Source organism: Chiloscyllium punctatum, chromosome X (assembly GCF_047496795.1).
Source record: "Chiloscyllium punctatum isolate Juve2018m chromosome X, sChiPun1.3, whole genome shotgun sequence".
Taxonomy (NCBI): domain Eukaryota; kingdom Metazoa; phylum Chordata; class Chondrichthyes; order Orectolobiformes; family Hemiscylliidae; genus Chiloscyllium; species Chiloscyllium punctatum.
Window position 1 is genome coordinate 29,370,523 of NC_092791.1, and position 18,729 is coordinate 29,389,251.

An 18,729-nucleotide genomic window follows, 5' to 3' on the forward strand; every position below is an offset into this window, starting at 1 on the left:
TTAGGATGTGGTGGTGAGGATGTGGGGGAGGGGGGGTGGAAAGGGCAGTCAGAGTCAAGCTGTGGGTAGAGATGTGGATGGTAAGTGTTTGGGGGATGGTGCTGGTGGTAAGGATGTGGGGGAGGGGGTGAGAGGGTTGGGGGAGGATGTGGTGGGATGCTGCTGGGGTGGGGGTGTGGGGGAGGTGGTGGGGGTGTGGGGGGAGGATGTTGGTGGGTGCTGCTGGGGTGGGATGTGAGGGCGGGGGGGGTGGGGGAGGATGTGGTGGGGTGATGTGGGTGGGGAGTGAGGGGGGGGTGGGGGGGGGGGGGGGGGGGGGGGTGGGGGGGGGGGGAGGGGGGGGGGGGGGGGGGGTGGGGGGGGGGGGGGGGGAGGGGGGGGGGGGGGGGGGGGGGGGGGGGGGGGGGTGGGGGGGGGGGGGGGGGGTGGGGGGGGGGGGGGGGGGGGGGGGGGTGGGGGGGGGGGGGGGGGGGGGGGGGGGGTGGGGGGGGGGGGGGGGGGGGGGGGGGGGGGGGGGGGGGGTGGGGGGGGGGGGGGGGGGGGGGGGGGGGGGGGGGGTGGGGGGGGGGGGGTGGGGGGAGGGGGGGTGGGGGGGGGGGGGGGGGTGGGGGGGGGGGGGGGGTGGGTGGTGGGGGGGGGGGGGGGGGGGGGGGGGGGGGGGGGGTGTGGGGGGGGAGGGGGGGGGGGGGGGGGAGGGGGGGTGGGGGGGGGGGGGGGGGGGGGGGGTGGGTGGGGGGGGGGTGGGGGGGGTGGGGGGGGGGGGGGGGGTGGGGGGGGGGGGGGGGGGGGGGGGGGGGGGGGGTGGGGGGGGGGGGGGGTGGGGGGGGGGGGGGAGGGGGGGGGGGGGGGGGTGGGGGGGGAGGGGGGGGGGGGGGTGGGTGTGGGGGAAGGATGTTGGAGGGGTGATGTGGGGTGGGGATGTGAGGGAGGGGGTGGGAGTGTGGGGGAGGATGTTGGAGGGGTGATGCTGGGGTGAGGATATGGGGGACGGGGCAGGAGGTGGGGGAGGATGTTGGTGGGGTGATGCTGGGGTGGGGATATGGGGGACGAGGCAGGAGTGTGGGGGAGGGATGTTGGTGGGATGATGCTGGGGTGGGATATGAGGGAAGGTGTGGGAGTGTTAGGAGGAAGAGGGCTGGGGGGAGGGATGTGGGGGCAGGATGCTGGGGGTGAGAGTGTTGGGGGAACGAGGGATGCTGGGGGTGGGAGTGTTGGGGGAACGAGGATGCTGGGGGTGGGAGTGTTGGGGGACGAGGATGCTGGGGGAGGGAGTGTTGGGGGAACGAGGATGCTGGGGGTGGAGTGTTGGGGGGGGGATGCTGGGGGGGGAGTGTTGGGGGACAGGATGCTGGGGGTGGGACTGTTGGGGGAACGAGGATGCTGGGGGTGGGAGTGTTGGGGGAACGAGGATGCTGGGGGTGGGAGTGTTGGGGGAACGAGGATGCTGGGGGTGGGAGTGTTGGGGGAACGAGGATGCTGGGGGTGGGAGTGTTGGGGGAACGAGGATGCTGGGGGTGGGAGTGTTGGGGGGGGGGATGCTGGGGGTGGGAGTGTTGGGGGACAGGCTGCTGGGGGTGGGACTGTTGGGGGCAGGATGCTGAGGGTGGGAGTGTTGGAGGTGGGATGCTGGGGGTGGAGTGTTGGGGGAACGAGGATGCTGGGGGTGGGAGTGTTGGGGGAACGAGGATGCTGGGGGTGGGAGTGTTGGGGACAGGATGCTGGGGGTGGGAGTGTTGGGGAGAGGATGCTGGGGGTGGGAGTGTTGGGGACAGGATGCTGGGGGTGGGAGTGTTGGTGGACAGGATGCTGGGGGTGGGAGTGTTGGGGACAGGATGCTGGGGGTGGGAGTGTTGGGGGACAGGATGCTGGGGGTGGGAGTGTTGGGGACAGGATGCTGGGGGTGGGAGTGTTGGGGGCAGGATGCTGGGGGTGGGAGTGTTGGGGGCAGGATGCTGGGGGTGGGAGTGTTGGGGGACAGGAGCTGGGGGTGGGAGTGTTGGGGGCAGGATGCTGGGGTGGGAGTGTTGGGGACAGGATGCTGGGGGTGGGAGTGTTGGGGGCAGGATGCTGGGGGTGGGAGTGTTGGGGACAGGATGCTGGGGGTGGGAGTGTTGGGGGAACGAGGATGCTGGGGGTGGGAGTGTTGGGGGCTGGATGCTGGGGGTGGGAGTGTTAGGGGTGCAGGATGCTGGGGGTGGGAGTGTTGGGGGAAGGATGTTGGGGGTGGGAGTGTTGGGGACAGGATGTGGGGGTGGGAGTGTTGGGGACAGGATGTTGGGGGTGGGAGTGTTGGGGACAGGATGCTGGGGTGGGAGTGTTGGGGACAGGATGCTGGGGGTGGGAGTGTTGGGGACAGGATGTTGGGGGTGGGAGTGTTGGGGACAGGATGTTGGGGGTGGGAGTGTTGGGGACAGGATGCTGGGGTGGGAGTGTTGGGGACAGGTGCTGGGGGTGGGAGTGTTGGGGGACAGGATAGTTGGGGGTGGGAGTGTTTGGGACAGGATGCTGGGAGCGGGGAGTGTTGGGGGACAGGATGCTGGGGGTGGGAGTGTTAGGGACAGGATGATGGGGGTGGGAGTGTTAGGGGGTGCAGGATGCTTGGGGGTGGGAGTGTTGGGGGACAGGATGATGGGGGTGGGAGTGTTAGGGGTGCAGGATGCTGGGGGTGGGAGTGTTGGGGACAGGATGCTGGGGGTGGGAGTGTTGGGGGGACAGGATGCTGGGGGTGGGAGTGTTGGGGACAGGATGTTGGGGGTGGGAGTGTTGGGGGACAGGATGTTGGGGGTGGGAGTGTTGGGGTGCAGGATGTTGGGGGTGGGAGTGTTGGGGTGCAGGATGTTGGGTGTGGGAGTGTTGGGGACAGGATGCTGGGGGTGGGAGTGTTGGGGACAGGATGCTGGGGGTGGGAGTGTTGGGGACAGGATGCTGGGGGGGTGGGAGTGTTAGGGGTGCAGGATGTTGGGGGTGGGAGTGTTGGGGGACAGGATGCTGGGGGTGGGAGTGTTAGGGGAGCAGGATGTTGGGGGTGGGAGTGTTGGGGACAGGATGCTGGGGGTGGGAGTGTTGGGGGAGCAGGATGCTGGGGGTGGGAGTGTTGGGGGACAGGATGCTGGGGGTGGGAGTGTTGGGGGACAGGATGCTGGGGACAGGATGCTGGGGGTGGGAGTGTTGGGGGACAGGATTGTTGGGGGTGGGAGTGTTGGGGACAGGATGCTGGGGGTGGGAGCTGTGTTGGGGGACAGGATGTGGGGGTGGGAGTGTTGGGGGACAGGATGTTGGGAGGTGGGAGTGTTGGGGGAGCAGGATGCTGGGGGTGGGAGTGTTGGGGGAGCGGATGCTGGGGGTGGGAGTGTTCGGGAGCAGGATGTTGGGGGTGGGAGTGTTGGGGGAGCAGGATGCTGGGGGTGGGAGTGTTGGGGGAGCAGGATGCTGGGGAGTGGGAGTGTTGGGGAGAGAGGATGCTGGGGGTGGGAGTGTTGGGGGAGCAGGATGCTGGGGGTGGGAGTGTTGGGGGAGCAGGATGCTGGGGGTGGGAGTGTTGGGGACAGGATGCTGGGGGTGGGAGTGTTGGGGAGAGGATGCTGGGGGTGGGAGTGTTGGGGGACAGGATGCTGGGGGTGGGAGTGTTGGGGAGAGGATGCTGGGGGTGGGAGTGTTGGGGAGAGGATGCTGGGGGTGGGAGTGTTGGGGGACAGGATGCTGGGGGTGGGAGTGTTGGGGACAGGATGCTGGGGGTGGGAGTGTTGGGGGACAGGATGTTGGGGGTGGGAGTGTTGGGGAGAGGATGCTGGGGGTGGGAGTGTTGGGGGACAGGATGCTGGGGGTGGGAGTGTTGGGGACAGGACTGTTGGGGGTGGGAGTGTTGGGGAGCAGGATGCTGGGGGTGGGAGTGTTGGGGGACAGGATGCTGGGGGTGGGAGTGTTGGGGAGAGGATGCTGGGGGTGGGAGTGTTGGGGAGAGGATGCTGGGGGTGGGAGTGTTGGGGGACAGGATGCTGGGGGTGGGAGTGTTGGGGACAGGATGCTGGGGGTGGGAGTGTTGGGGGACAGGATGCTGGGGGTGGGAGTGTTGGGGACAGGATGTTGGGGGTGGGAGTGTTGGGGGACAGGATGTTGGGGGTGGGAATGTTGGGGACAGGATGCTGGGGGTGGGAGTGTTGGGGACAGGATGCTGAGGGTGGGATTGTTGGGGCAGGATGAGGGGGTGGGAGTGTTGGGGGACAGGATGCTGGGGGTGGGATTGTAGGGGCAGGATGCTGGGGGTGGGAGTGTTGGGGACAGGATGCTGGGGGTGGGAGTTTTGGGGGCAGAAGAGGACTGTGGGGGTAGGAGTGTTGGGGGAGAAGGATGCTGGGGTAGGAGTGTTAGGGGGGTACAGGGTGGTAATGGGTTGGAGGATGCTGTGGGTGGGAGTGTTGGGGGCGGGGGGGTACGGGGGTGGTAATGGGTGGTGGTGGGGGGGGCGAAGGATGCTGGGGGTGAAAGGGGACAGTAAGTTTTCACACTAGCAGCCTTTCCAGCACACCATAGCATTACCTTTCCGATCTTGCAGCCACTCTGTTCAATTTGACTTTCTAACTGCGGTGACACCCAGCGCTTCCCTTTAACCGCATAACCACACATTCCAAACCCTTTTCAAGAACTTAACCCAACCATAGATTCCGCCCCCGCCCCCCCCCCACCCCCACCCACACACACACATACACACACCCACCCCCACTCCCACCTCCTTTCCCCTCTCCCTCCCTCCCAACCCTGCCCTCTTACTGTGCAAAGTGTTCCGGCCTCTCAATAAAATGGTGCAATCTGATGCATTTACAATTCGGGTGGTTAAGAGAGAGAGAGAGAGAGAGAGAGGTGGGGTGGGGGGGGGTGGTGTATACAAATAGAAAATTGTAGCGAAGGAATGAAACCGCTCTCCCCAGCTCAGAGCGTGGAGGATGGAGATTTGGCGGCGTTTGGGCGAGTGCCATGGATGGAGACCGCATCTGACATTTCAATATTGTGCCATCTCTCAGCAACTGAGCTGAGATTCCGGGCGAAACCCGCGGAAAAGGGGGTGGGGGGCAGCAATTCTGGAGGGAACCTGCAGAGAGGATGGAATCTTTTTTTGGGTGGGGGCTGATCCCCAGCAGACACCCTACTCAGAAATGCAGACGATGTTCACGGCTGGAAAAATTGTTCTGCGGCAAGAGCTTCTGCTGGGCGAAGCGGAGGCGAATAAAACGCCGCTTCGTTGCTGTGTGGGGGGGTTTTTTGTTTGGTTGGTTTTGGGGGGGGGGGGAGAGAGAGAGAGAGAGAGGGTGAAGGGGGGGTGGGGTGGGGGGGGAAGCGCGGCACCCGAGAAAAGAAGGGATTGACTTACATTCGGTGCTCTAAGAGAGACCGCGGAAGGTGATGCTGTACTGCAGATGTTGAAAGGATGCAGGAGAAACTGCGGTTGTCGCCATATTGCAGCGCTTCCTTCCTTCCCAGTGCGTGCTGTTACCTTGCATAATTGATGACTCTCAGCAGCGTGTTAGGGATCGTGTCCAAAAACAGTCTGTGTGTGGTGTGTGTGTGTGTGTGTCTCTCCCACCCCCCTCCTCAAATGCCTGGGTTTCGAATCCAGCAGCACCTCACTCACTCACTCACTCACTCAGCCTCCTCGCCTTCACTTTGCCATTGGCCTCCTCTCCCAGCTCTGCCGGTCAGCTCCACACAGCAGCACTCGCCCAACTTTCCTCGGGGCTTCCGTGAAACGCCGGTGGGGTGGGGGGGGGGGGGGGAATGGAGCTGCATGTGATCCGACCATTCGTCAATCCGCTCTTCTCAAGGGCTATGTGAAAGTGCATGACAGCCGGTACCTGCTTCTTACTGAGTCATGGCTCTTTGAGGACCACTGCGCCCCTGTCCTCGATGTTTGGTTTCATGTGTCATTCTCACACTGAACCAATGATTCCCCCCCTGCTATACACTTCGGTTTCTTTCCTGTTTGTTTTCTCCTGCTGCTCCTTTTCAATAGAAAATGGGTTTCAGGTCTGTGGGCAGCTGGAAAGCAAGAGAATGCTTTGCTGTGGCAGTACTCAGAGTAGGTCAGCCGGCTTCGACCTCCGAGGACAAACACAGAAAATGCTGGAGAAACACAGCAGGTGGAGAGAGAACCGTTTTGAGTCTGGGATGACTTCTTCAGTACTCTAACATCCTGGGGGTTTGCCATTGACAAGAAACTGAACTGGATTATACTGTGGCTACCAAAGCAGGTCAGAAGCTGGGTCTTGGACGAGTAACTCACCTCCTAACTCCTCATTGTCTGTCCACAAGGCACAACTCAGGGGTATCATGGAATACTTGCCACTTGCCTGGACGGGTGCAGCTCCAACAATTCTCCGAAAACTCAACACCATCCAGGACAAAGCAGCCCACTTAATAAGTACTTCACCACCACCTTCAATAATAACTCCTCTCACCAGCGCTCAGTAGCAGCAGTGTGTACCATCAACAAGATGCACTGCAAACATTCACCAAGGCTCCTAAGACAGCCAAACCCATGACATTTACCATATAGAAAGTCAAGGGCAGAAATACCACCCCCTGCAAGTTCCCCTCCAAGCCACTCACCATCCTGACTTGGAAATATATCATCGTTCCTTCACTGTAACTGGGTCAAAATCCTGGAACTGCCTTCCTGACAGTGTAGGTCTACCGACAGCATTAGACAGGACATTGAGTACAGGGGCTGGGAGGTCATGTTGCAGCTGTACAGGACATTGGTTAGGCCACTGTTGGAATATTTTTGGCAATTCTGGTTTCCCTCATATTGGAAGGATGTTGTTAAACTTGAAAGGGTTCAGAAACCACAGCGCCAGAGACCCGGGTTCAATTCCCACCTCAGGCGACTGACTGTGTGGAGTTTATACATTCTCCCAGTGTCTGCGTGGGTTTCCTCCGGGTGCTCCGGTTTCCTCCCACACTCCAAAGATGTGCAGGCCAGGTGAATTGGCCATGCTAAATTGCCCGTAGTGTTAGGTAAGGGGTAGATCTAGATGTAGATGTAGGGGTATGGGTGGGTTACGCTTCGGCGGGGCGGTGTGGACTTGTTAGGCCGAAGGGCCTGTTTCCACACTGTAAGTAATCTAATCTAAAAAAAAGATTTACGAGGATGTTGCCAGGGTTGGAGGATTTGAGCTACAGGGAGAGGCTGAACAGGCTGGGGCTGTTTTCCCTGGAGCGTCGGAGGCTGAGAGGTGACCTTATAGAGGTTTACAAAACCATGAGGGGCATAGATAGGATAAATAGACAAGGTCTTATCTCAGGGGTGGGGAAGTCCAGAACTAGAGGGCATAGGTTCAGGATGAGAAGGGAAAGATATAAAAGAGACCTAACGGACAACTTTTTCACACAGAGGGTGGTACGTGTATGGAGTGAGCTGCCAGAGGAAGTGATGGAGGCTGGTACAATTACATTTAAAAGGCATCTGGCTGGGTGTATGAATAGGAAGAGTTTGGAGGGATATGTGCCAAGTGCTGGAAAGTGGGACTAGATTAGGTTAGGATATCTGGTCAGCATGGATGTGTTGGACCGAAGGGTCTGTTTCCATACTGTACATCTCTATGACTCTCTGACATGGACTGCATGGTTCAAGAAGGCAATTCACCACCACCTTCTCAAGGGCAACTATGAGCAGCTAATAAATGCTGGCCCAGCCAGCTTTCTAATGAATGGAGTTGCATGTCATATAATGCACAATGTATTATTCTGCTTTTTCAATCTGCCCTGACCCTTTAAGATGCTAAAGTTTAATTGCTGTGACCAGCAATGTTCTGAGTTTTGCTGCTGTGTGTGAAGGAAGTTTTCAGATCTGCAGATGCTTGTAAATTTCAGGCTCACCTTCAACTTAAAGAAATGGGTGTGAAATTTGCAGCTTGTTCTTCCATTAATGTCTTCTAATACTTGAAATATAACAAGCTGAAAACTAAGTTATATCTATTAACATCTCAATCATAAAACTTCTTTCAGATGCTGACTAGCCTATTACCTACATTTTGCTCTTATTGCAATTTTCAGCAGTTAATAACTTTCCCTTTTATCTATTGCTGTTTCTCTATATATTCCAACACTGTAAACTTCTGAGTTTTCCTATTCTGACTAATTCCCTGCTTAGATCTCTTATGCCATCCTTCCACTTTTTTTTTTCTACATCCCTTTTTTATAAATGCTAGTCATAGAGTCCTAGAGATGTACAGCACGGAAACAAACCCTTCGGTCCAACCCGTCCATGCTGACCAGATATCCCAACCCAATCTAGTCCCACCTGCCAGCACCCGGCCCATATCCCTCCAAACCCTTCCTATTCATATACCCATCCAGATGCCTTTTAAATGTTGCAATTGTACCAGCCTCCACCACATCCTCTGGCAGCTCATTCCATACACGTACCACCCTCTGTGTGAAAACTTTGCCTCTTAGGTCTCTTTTATATCTTTCCCCTCTCACCCTTAACCTATGCCCTCTAGTTCTGGACTCCCCGACCCCAGGGAAAAGACTTTGCTTATTTATCCTATCCGTGCCCCTCATAATTTTATAAACCTCTATAAGGTCACCCCTCAGCCTCCGACGCTCCAGGGAAAACAGCTCCAGCCTATTCAGCCTCTCCCTGTAGCTCAAATCCTCCAATCCTGGCAACATCCTTGTAAATCTTTTCTGAACCCTTTCAAGTTTCACAACATCTTTCCGATAGGAAGGAGACCAGAATTGCACACAATATTCCAACAGTGTCCTAACCAATGTCCTGTACAGCTGCAACATGACCTCCCAACTCCTGTACTCAATACCCTGACCAATAAAGGAAACCATACCAAACGCCTTCTTCACTATCCTATCTACCTGTGACTCCACTTTCAAGGAGCTATGAACCTGCACTCCAAGGTCTCTTTGTTCAGCAACACTCCCTAGGACCTTCCCATTAAGTGTATAAGTCCTGCTAAGATCTTAACATGAAAGAGGTGTATAGTGGTAAGAACCCAATGAAATGCATCTGGAAATATTGGAATAAAAGACACTTGTATCAATTTTAAGACCATAACAATTAGGAACAGAAGTAGGCCATTCAGCCCTTCGAGATTGCTCTCCCATTCTTGTCTTTTCCCCATAACCCTTGATTCCATTACAGATTAAAAATCTGTCTGTCTCAGCTTTGAGTATACTTAATGATTCAGCTTCTACAGGTAAAGAATTCCACAGATTCACGACCGTCTGAGAGAAGAAATTCCTCATCTCTAAAATGTGCCATCTTGAATTCTGAGATTAAACCCTGTGATCTTCAACTCTCCCATAAGGGGAAGAAACCTTTTCACATCTCAGAGCAAATTACTGCAGATGCTGGAATCTGTACTGAAAACAAGAAATGTTGGAGATCAGTGGGTCAGGCAGCGTCCAATGAGAGAGCAAGCCAACTTTTCAAGTCTAGATGACTTCATCAGAGCTGACGTTAAGTGTGTAATAGTTGAGGTGGGGGGGGGGGGACATTGAGTGCTGGGGGAGAAAGGGCGTTGATAATTCAGATTAAGTGATGGGAATGTGAGAATGGCAGAACATTGGTGTGTCTAATTGCCAGATTGGAAAGGACAGACAGTCCCACTGGGGTGGGAGAGGGAAGAGAGGACGCGGTGACAGAGAATGTAACACGTAATGTTTTTAAAAAAGGGAAGGAATAGGAGTGGGTTCACAATCTGAAGGTGTTGAACTCAATATTAAGTCCAGGAGACCGTAAAGTGTCTGGTCCGAACATGAGATGTTGTTCTTCCAGTTTGCGCTGTGATTCACTGGAGCACTGCTGCATGCTGGGAACAGACAAGTGGGCGTGTGAGCAGGACACTGTGTTAAAATAACCAGTTGCTGGAAGGTTGGGGTCATGCTTGCACACAGACTGGAGGTATTCTGCAAAGCGGTGACCCAATCTGCATTTGGTTTCTCCAATGTAGAATCTACCCTGTTCAGTCCTCTGAGAATCTTGTATGTTTCAATGAGGCAACCTCTCATGCTTCTAAACTCCAATCAGTACAGGCCCAACTGAATCAGCCTCTCCTCAAAAGACAGTGCCTCCATACCCGGCCTCAGCCTAGCGAACCTTCTCTGGACTGCCTTCAGTGCCAATCTATCTTTCCTTAGATGAAGTGCCCAAAACTGCTCACCGTATTCTAGCTGTGGTCTGACTTGTGTCTTGTGTAGTTTTAGCACAACATTTCTTCTTGCAGACTCCAATCTCTTTAGCCACTTTTAACTCAGCAAAATGGCTAGAAATTGGGAGGAAGGCTGACACTGAAATCTGCACAGAGGAGAGAGGGTTGAAAAGATGTGCAACCATCCGAATGGTAAACAGATGGGAGATGTCATGAGGGAGAAGTTGGTATTGATAGGATTAGGTGCTGGAATATTATTGAAGAATGTGTGGAAGTGTTTTATGACTGAGGAGGAGAGGGGGCTGTAGGAAGATATGCAAAACATCATACTTTTATGGAATTCGAAGCAGGAAAACCTGAAGGTTCAATGGGGCCTCTAGGCAATGATGGTCAGAGTCTGTCTCATCAGTTTATTATTCAGATGGATGCAGATAGCTATATGCTATTACTTTACAGTTAGGCAACTTGCTCCATCCACCACTTTTGTCATCCCACTTCGAACCTTTCAACACTGTTCTTTATTTTGAGCAAAACAGAAATGGTAAAATTGAACCTGAAGTGCTAATGTACATTAATTCTGCCAGGATATATTTGCTGACAACATTTTTAGATACATATGCAGTTATTTGAAGCCAAAACATAAATTGCTGGAGAAACTCAGCAGGTCTGGTAGCATCTGTCGAGAGAAAGCAGAGCTAACATTTCAAGTCCAGTATGACGCTTCATCCAAAGTGTTCTTCACCAGAACATCTGTTCTGAAGAAGCAGCTTATTATTCCAGATATATAAACTGAATATAAATTCCACCAGCTGGAGCCATGCCTGGGGCTTTGGATTACCAATCCAGTGATATTTCTGCTACACCACCATCTATCTGTTAAACTAAGGAGTGCAGATTAGCAGGACAGCATCTTTGACTGAAAAATGGTTGGAAGAATATAACTATTCTGTAGCTGAGTTAATCTATAGTGCAAGACAAATATGTTGCAAAGGAAGAAGTGAAATACAGTATGTTTTTCTTTTGTGTCTTGGTGTTCTGTAGAAAAATCAAACAAGTAGAATCCTAATTTAATCCTAAAGTGAGGGATGAGTGGAGGGGTGGTAACCAGAGCATACAAAATATCAACAAAATTCCAGTTTGCCAGAAACCTGACAGAATCCTGCACTTAGAAACATGAAGGAAATCCCCGTGTGGATAACAACAGACAGAAGAGGAGCAGGAGTAGGCCATTTGATCCATTGAGCCTGTTCCACCATTCAACACAATCATGGCTGATCCTCTATCTTAACGCCATGTTCCTGCTCTTTCCCCATATTCCATGACACCTTTAGCATCTAGAAACCTATGTGCCTTTCTTAAACATACTCAATGAGTCATCTCCACTGACTTATGAGGTACAGAATTCCACAAGTTGACTACCCCCGTCTGAATGAAGAGATCTTTCTTCATCTTAGTCCAAAATGGCCTACCCTGTATCCTGACACTGTGTCTCCTTGATCTGGACCCCAGAGAAACGTTATCCCTGTATCCAGTCTGTCCAGCCCTGTCAGAATTGTATACATTTCAATCAAATTCTCTCTCATTCTTCTAAACTCCAGAAAGTGAGGACTGCAGATGCTCGAGATCAGAGTCAAAAAGTGTGGCGCTGGAAAAGCACAGCAGGTCAGGCTGCATCCAAGGAGCAGGACCACTGACTCCAGTGAATACAGGCCCTGTCAGCCTAATATCTCCTCATAGGACATCGTAGGCATCAGCTTGGTGAACCTTTGCTACACTCCCTCTATGGTAAGTATATTTTTCTTCAGATTAGGAAACCAAAACTGCATGCAATACTACAGGTGTGGTCTCCCCAAGGCCCTTGTAGGTATGATACTTAAATATGGAAAGAAAATAATTGGAAGTGCAGTATTCTGGCAAATTGCCAGCACATGGGGTTCCAGAACTGTTCAGCTTTCACCAGAGTCAACAAGGCGAGAGCACAACAGAAATTCATAGCTCTTTGAGATCAGCAGGCTGGAAAGTCATTAAAAACTGAAGCAAGGCAGCTGCTTCCTTGCCTGGCTGCAAGCTTGCTGCTCAAAAAAACACATTCTGCGTTTTCCAGGTGATTTCCACCATTTTTTTGGAGGTAATTTCTGATACCATGGACCTTACTTGCCTTGATTTGCACATTCCTGCTGTCAGCCTTCAGTGGGTCACACAAGCAGTTTCCAAAGCTTCACTTTGGACCTCGAATGAGAGCTAAGAGGAGCACGAACACCAACATCAACAGGAGGAGGAGAAGCAAGACAACAGCATGAGCAGCTACCTCCTCTTCAGTCACATGTCACTCAGCACAACAGAGGGAATTGACCGACAGCTCCAGCTGAAGTGAGGCAATCGCCCTAATACAGGGTACATTCAGACAGAAGGTCCCCTCTTTCAACATAACTGAGCATCAATGTTTCAGGGACTTCAGATTTTCAGAGCAGGTAATTTCTGACCACCTCAAACTCCTGGAACAAGCCTCCCTTTTTGGGGCTGGCACAGTGGCTCAGTGGTTAGCACTGCTGCCTCACAGGGACCCAGGTTCGATTCCTGCCTCAGGCGACTGACTGTGTGGAGTTTGCACGTTCTCCCCGCGTCTGCGTGGGTTTCCTCCGGCTGCTCCAGTTTCCTCCCACAATCCAAAGATGTGCAGGTCAGGTGAATTGGCCATGCTAAATTGCCCGTAGTGTTAGGTAAGGGGTAGATGTAGGGGTATGGGTGGGTTGCGCTTCGGCGGGGCGGTATGGACTTGTTGGGCCGAAGGGCCTGTTTCCACACTGTAATGTAATGTAAGTGTGATGTAATGTAATGTAATTCATATCCACAACACACCAGCTTCATATCCACAGCACACCAGCTACATATTCAAAACACGCCAGCTTCATATCCACAACACGCCAGCTTCATATCCACAACAGACCAGCTTCATACCCACAACATGCCAGCTTCATGTCCACAACACACCAGCTTCATATGGGCGGCACGGTGGCACAATGGTTAGCACTGCTGCCTCACTGCACCAGGGACCCAGGTTCGATTCCAGCCTTGGGTGACTGACTGTGTGGAGTTTGCACATTCTCCCCGTGTCTGCGTGGGTTTCCTCTGGGTGCTCCGGTTTCCTCCCACAATCCAAAGATGTGCAATTTAGGTGAACTGGCCACGCTAAATTGTCCCACAATGTTCAGGGTGCATTTGTCAGGGGTAAATGTAGGGGAATGGGTCTGGATGTGTTACTCTTCAGGGGGTTGGTGTGGACTTGTTGGGCCAAAGGGCCTGTTTCCATACTGTAGGGATTCTAAAAAATTTCTCAGCAAGACAACTGGATATCCGTTGCCAGTGGTTGTGATGGTCGCCACAGCCCTGAGTTTTTTCACCTCTGGTTCCTTCCAGGAATGGGTTGGTGACACCTGCAGGACTCCACAAACACCTGTCCCAGGTGGACCGATGCCATGTTTGCCTCAGTTTACCTACATCTGCTTTGTTCTGCATAGGGACATAGAACTTAGGGTCAGGTCAAGGCCTTTTGGCCCATCAAAGCTGTCCCATCGTTCAATACGATCTTGGCTGATCAGGTTATGGTCTCAGGTCCATTTTCCCATCTCTGCCTGATCATTCTTGATGCACATGTCCAAGAAAGCTCTAACTAACTCAGCCTTGAATTGATTCACTGATCCAGCCTTCAATGATTTCTAAGGAAGAGGATTCCAAAGACTAAAAACACTCTGGGGAAAAAAGTGCTTTGTATATTTGCCTTGAAATCAAGACTTCTTATTTTTAAACTGTAGTCCATCATTCTAGTCTTCCCTACAAGGGGAAACAACTCTTCAACATCTGTCCTGTCAAGACCCCACATGATCTTATATGTTTCAATAAAATTATCTCTCATTCTTTGAACTCCAATGGATACAGGACCAATCTGTTCAACTTCTCTTCATTAGATAAATCCTTCATCCCAAGAATGAGTGAACCTTCTCTGACCTGATTCCAACACAAAAATATCCCTTTTCAGCCTGAAAGCGAAGTGGGCGCAGGTTAAAGTAAGGTATTCAAGACAGCGTCGAATGATTATTGGGATAAAAATAATGTGCAAGAGCATTGAGAAAAAGCAGGAGATAATGATATTGATTTAACAAGGCTGTGCTGGTAGAATGGGCTGAATGGCCTCCTTCTGCATTGTAACACTTCTGTGATTGTGATAAGGCCAGACAGCACGAGCTTGCTCCCATTAAATGTCCACCCGATCGTCGTCTTTTACCTTTCTCTCTCTGTGCTCACTCACCTATTATTCAGCACGGACATAATTTTTGTTTTGTCCTGATGCCTCCTGAGTTATCAGACTATTTTGTGCCTTTTTCTACCCCTGAATACTCAAGAAGGTGAGTGTCGTCAGTCTTTGTATTATATTTTCCAATTAGCCTGTTCAGAGATCCTAAGTAGCCCCCTCCAGAGCAGGTGGGACTTGAACTCAAACCTCCCAGTATCAGAGGGAGGGACACAGCCAAGAGGCCTAGTTAGCAGTCTAAATTTTTTGTTTAACCTATTTTCGTAATCATCCTATTCAGAGATGTTATGACAAGTTTCTGAAGCAGGTGGGACTTGAACTGGGTCTCTGCTGATGGTGCCCCTATTGAAAAACATCGCTCTCTAATTGATACCAAACTATTGTTAAATTGTTTCAACTCGACCCTTATGAAAACAAACACTCCACTTAAGTGCTTGACCCCTAAATGTTGAATCCCTCATATCAACAAACATTTTCATTCAATCAGTTGGAGCTGTCCATCAACCACCTCCCTTGTGAAAATGATGGTTGGCAAATCATTTTAGCAGCACAAATTTTATAATGGCTTATGTGGACAGGAAACTTGAAAAATACCTGACCTTGTCTTTTTTTTTCACAATTCCGCAAATTTCTTTGGGTAGTTTCTTCACAATCAAGTCCCATCTTTTCGGCACTTTGTAGGCACAAACATACCTTTTCACAACCCCAAAGGGTGCCTCACCTCTTCCAAAGGTGACCCAGGACCTCACCTCTCCAAAAGGGAAGAAATATAAAACTTTCCTCCAGTCCTCACCCCTCACACCACTCTCACCTTCCTCATCAACACACACTTCCCATGTCCCATCCATGCAAACTAATACCCTCTTGCCATCCCCCATGACTCTTCATACACTTATGTCAACTTAGTGCCTACTGCCAACCATCACAATTTCCCCATCACCTATCACGTCATCTCATTGAGTATCCACAAATACATACATTTTAGAAGAAAAAAAGTTCAATGAATAAAATTCTATTTTGCAGACTACACTTTATTGAGAAATGCACTCCCATTCATAAAAATCATAACTTGAGTCCTGTTGACACTTCACAACAGGTCAGCACTTGTTGACGTTTCAATAGGTTGACACTTTTTGACAGATCTCACTTGTTGACACTTCTTGATCAGCACTCTCTCTCGTTTTCTTTCCAGCTGCACCAGCCTCCAAGGTCTATGTGCAGCAGTGACTTCTGGAACTGGAAGTCAATGCCGTGATCAGTCTGCCAACACCTATCACCGGGCATGGAACATTGGAGCAACTGCGCACGTGCGCAGTCAGGCCTTGGAGGAAGTTTGTTCTTGACAGGTTGAAACTTGTTGACATTCTTGATAGGTTGACATTCCTTGGTTCTTATTGATGGGTTAAAATTTGTAACCACTTCTTGACAGGTTGATACTTCGAACACAGAACATAGAACATAGAACATTACAGCGCAGTACAGGCCCTTCGGCCTTCAATGTTGCGCTGCTCTGTGAAACCAATCTGAAGCCTACCTAACCTACACTATTCCATTCTCATCCTTATGCCTAGCCAATGACCATATAAATGCCCATAAAGTTGGCAAGTCTACTTCTGTTGCAGGCAGTGCGTTCCACGCCCCTGCTACTCTCTGAGTAAAGAAATTACCTCAATTTAAAGCTGTGTCCCTTCGTGCTAGCCATCACCATCCGAAGACAAAGGCTCTCCCTCTCCACCCTATCTAACCCTCTGATTATCTTATATGTCTCAACTAAGTTACCTCTCAACCTTCTTCTCTCTAACAAAAGCAGCCTCAAGTCCCTCAACCTTTCCTCATAAGACCTTCCTTCCATACCAGGCAACATCCTAGTAAATCTCCTCTGAACCCTTTCCAAAGCTTCCACATTATTCCTATAATGTGGTGACCAGCATTGTATGCAGTACTCTAAATGTGGCCATACCAGAGCTGCAGCATGTCCTCATTGTTCTAAAACTCGCTCCCTCTACTAATAAAAGCTAACACACCGTATGCCTTCTTAACAGCCCTATCAACCTGGGGGCAACTTTGAGGGAATCTATGTACATGGACACCGAGGTCTCTCTGCTCATCTACACTACCGAGAATCTTACCATTAGCCTAGTGCTCTACATTCCTGTTACTCCTTCCAAAGTGAATCACCTCACTTTTCCGCATTAAACTTCATTAAACTCGTTGATGCATCGAGACAAATCTTGACAGATTGGACAATTCTCAGTTGCTTTAAGCACGTTTTACACACAATCTCCTCCACAGTTAACAGTCCTAAAGAATCCCTGATTACCACCTCCAAGACTTTCTGTGAACTTATCCGTAGGGGTACCATTGTTCTCCAAATGGGTGCGCTAGCTATTCAAAAGAAAGGTATTGAGAACAGGATGAGTTCTTTGTTTTTAATTTGTTCACAGGATCTGGGCATCTGGCTCAGCATTTATTGCCCAGAGGGCTGTTAAGAGTCAATCACATCAGTGTGATTCTGGAGTCACATGTCGGCCAGACCAGATAAGGACAGCAGGTTTCATTCCCTGAGGGGCATCTGTGAACCAGATGGGCTTTTACAGCAATCAACTCTTTTTTTTTGTTACATGATCACAGTTGGGGAGCTTTTTCGGAATATAACGAAAATTTCACCAGCTATCATGGTAGGATTCAAACCCAAGTCCCTATCACATTAGTCTGGCGTCTTTGGATTGCTAGGCCAGTGACATTACCACGAAACCACCACCTCCCCTCTAATTACCATATGACATGTACCAAACACTAGGGACACTACAATCTGATTTCAGTGGAGACAAGTGTTCATTGAAATGCCTCTGGGAAGCACATGTGCACAAACCTGGGATCATCCCGAATCCCACCCCTGTGGAAATGAGAAATGTTGAGTGTGGAGCTTTGGCCTGAGATTTCTGATTTCTTCCAGCATTCAATGGAGTTTGTCATGATGCAAGTCAGTGACAAAGGTTGCATTTTAAGACTGTGGTTGACAACACGATTGAGGAACCGTAACACTGATGAAGAACAAAGGTCAACCAGATTCACATGAGCACAAAAACAGACATAAAGCAAGCTACTAGATTGCTGAAGATGTGACTCAGGGAGCTGAACCAGTATATACCAATGAGAGTGCCCAGAATGGCAACAGTTCCCTGTCTGTTCCCTTTCATATCATGAAGACATTATCCAAATTACACCTTCACTTTCTAAATTCCGAACAATACAATGCTAGTTTCTCCTTATAACCTAACTCATGACATCCAAGTATCACTGTAACGTAGAAAGTGGGAACAGCAGTAGGCCATTCAATTTGATCATGACAGATCATCGAACTCAGTACCTTGTTCACACTTTCTCCCTGATCCTTTGATCCCTTCAGCCCTAAGAACTACATCTAACTCTTTCTTGAAAACCTTCAATGTTTTAGCCTTAACCACTTTCTGTAACAGATCATTCCAAAGGCTCATCACTCTCTGGTGGTGGTTTCCTCATTTGACATTTACATGTGCACTTTTCCACACAGGTTGCTGAGTGAGGAAGAGGGGGAAAACCAGCTGATTTTCCTTTCTTTAACCCAATGACACTGAGGCAAATTAAAGCATCCTCATCGACGCCCTGATTGCTATCAAGGAGCTCAGAACAGACCATAAATCAAAATTGTGACATTGCTGGTCTATGTGGCAAAACCAACTTTTCAAAGTAAATAACCCCCATCCAAAAAAGTCTGAATATTTACTGCAAAGATTACAGGGAGTTTTGATTGTTTGAATTGAGATACTACTGCAGAGAGTCGTAAATTCTATCTTCCAACTTTTTGACAGTTTATTCTGAGATCAGATAACAGAGTCCCTAGCTTGATTCACTGTGACTGAATAAAAAAAAGGTTTTGTGAAAAAGAATGTTTCTTGAAGGGAATCCAGAATCAAGGGAAAACTTGTGGCTCATAAACATCACCTGCAACAAAAGAATAAGACTTTGGATTGTCTTTGAGCTTTGTAATTACTTTGTATAGAAACTGATGAAAATCTGAAACAAATGCAGAGAAATCTGGAGTTCTGGCAGCATCTTTGGAGAGAGAAATGGAATTAATGTTTCCAATCCAGTATGAGGCTTCAGAACTGGAAGGTGTTGGATTTTTTTTTTATATACATTTAACAAAGGAGGAGGGAACAAAGGGAATACAGGTTTCTGGTGTCGAGGCCCAGTGGAATAGACAAAGGCATTGTTAAT

The 18,729-nt window shown here is 50.8% G+C and overlaps 1 protein-coding gene across 12 annotated transcripts in view; it reads right to left on the reverse strand.

Moving 5' to 3' along the window:
• The window catches only part of LOC140471320 (sodium channel protein type 8 subunit alpha-like), a 512,936-nt gene extending 507,041 nt beyond the window's left edge, over window positions 1-5,895 (reverse strand). For 7 of the 12 annotated variants that reach the window (XM_072567329.1, XM_072567326.1, XM_072567328.1 and 4 more), the window contains exon 1: window positions 5,366-5,498. The gene's annotated coding sequence lies outside the window, so the exon portion shown is untranslated. Of the gene's footprint in view, window positions 1-4,767; window positions 5,113-5,365; window positions 5,499-5,630; window positions 5,747-5,846 lie in introns of those variants that run through there. The other 5 variants (XM_072567324.1, XM_072567320.1, XM_072567321.1 and 2 more) reach the window with 5 other exon arrangements.
• Window positions 5,896-18,729: the final 12,834 nt, after the last annotated feature.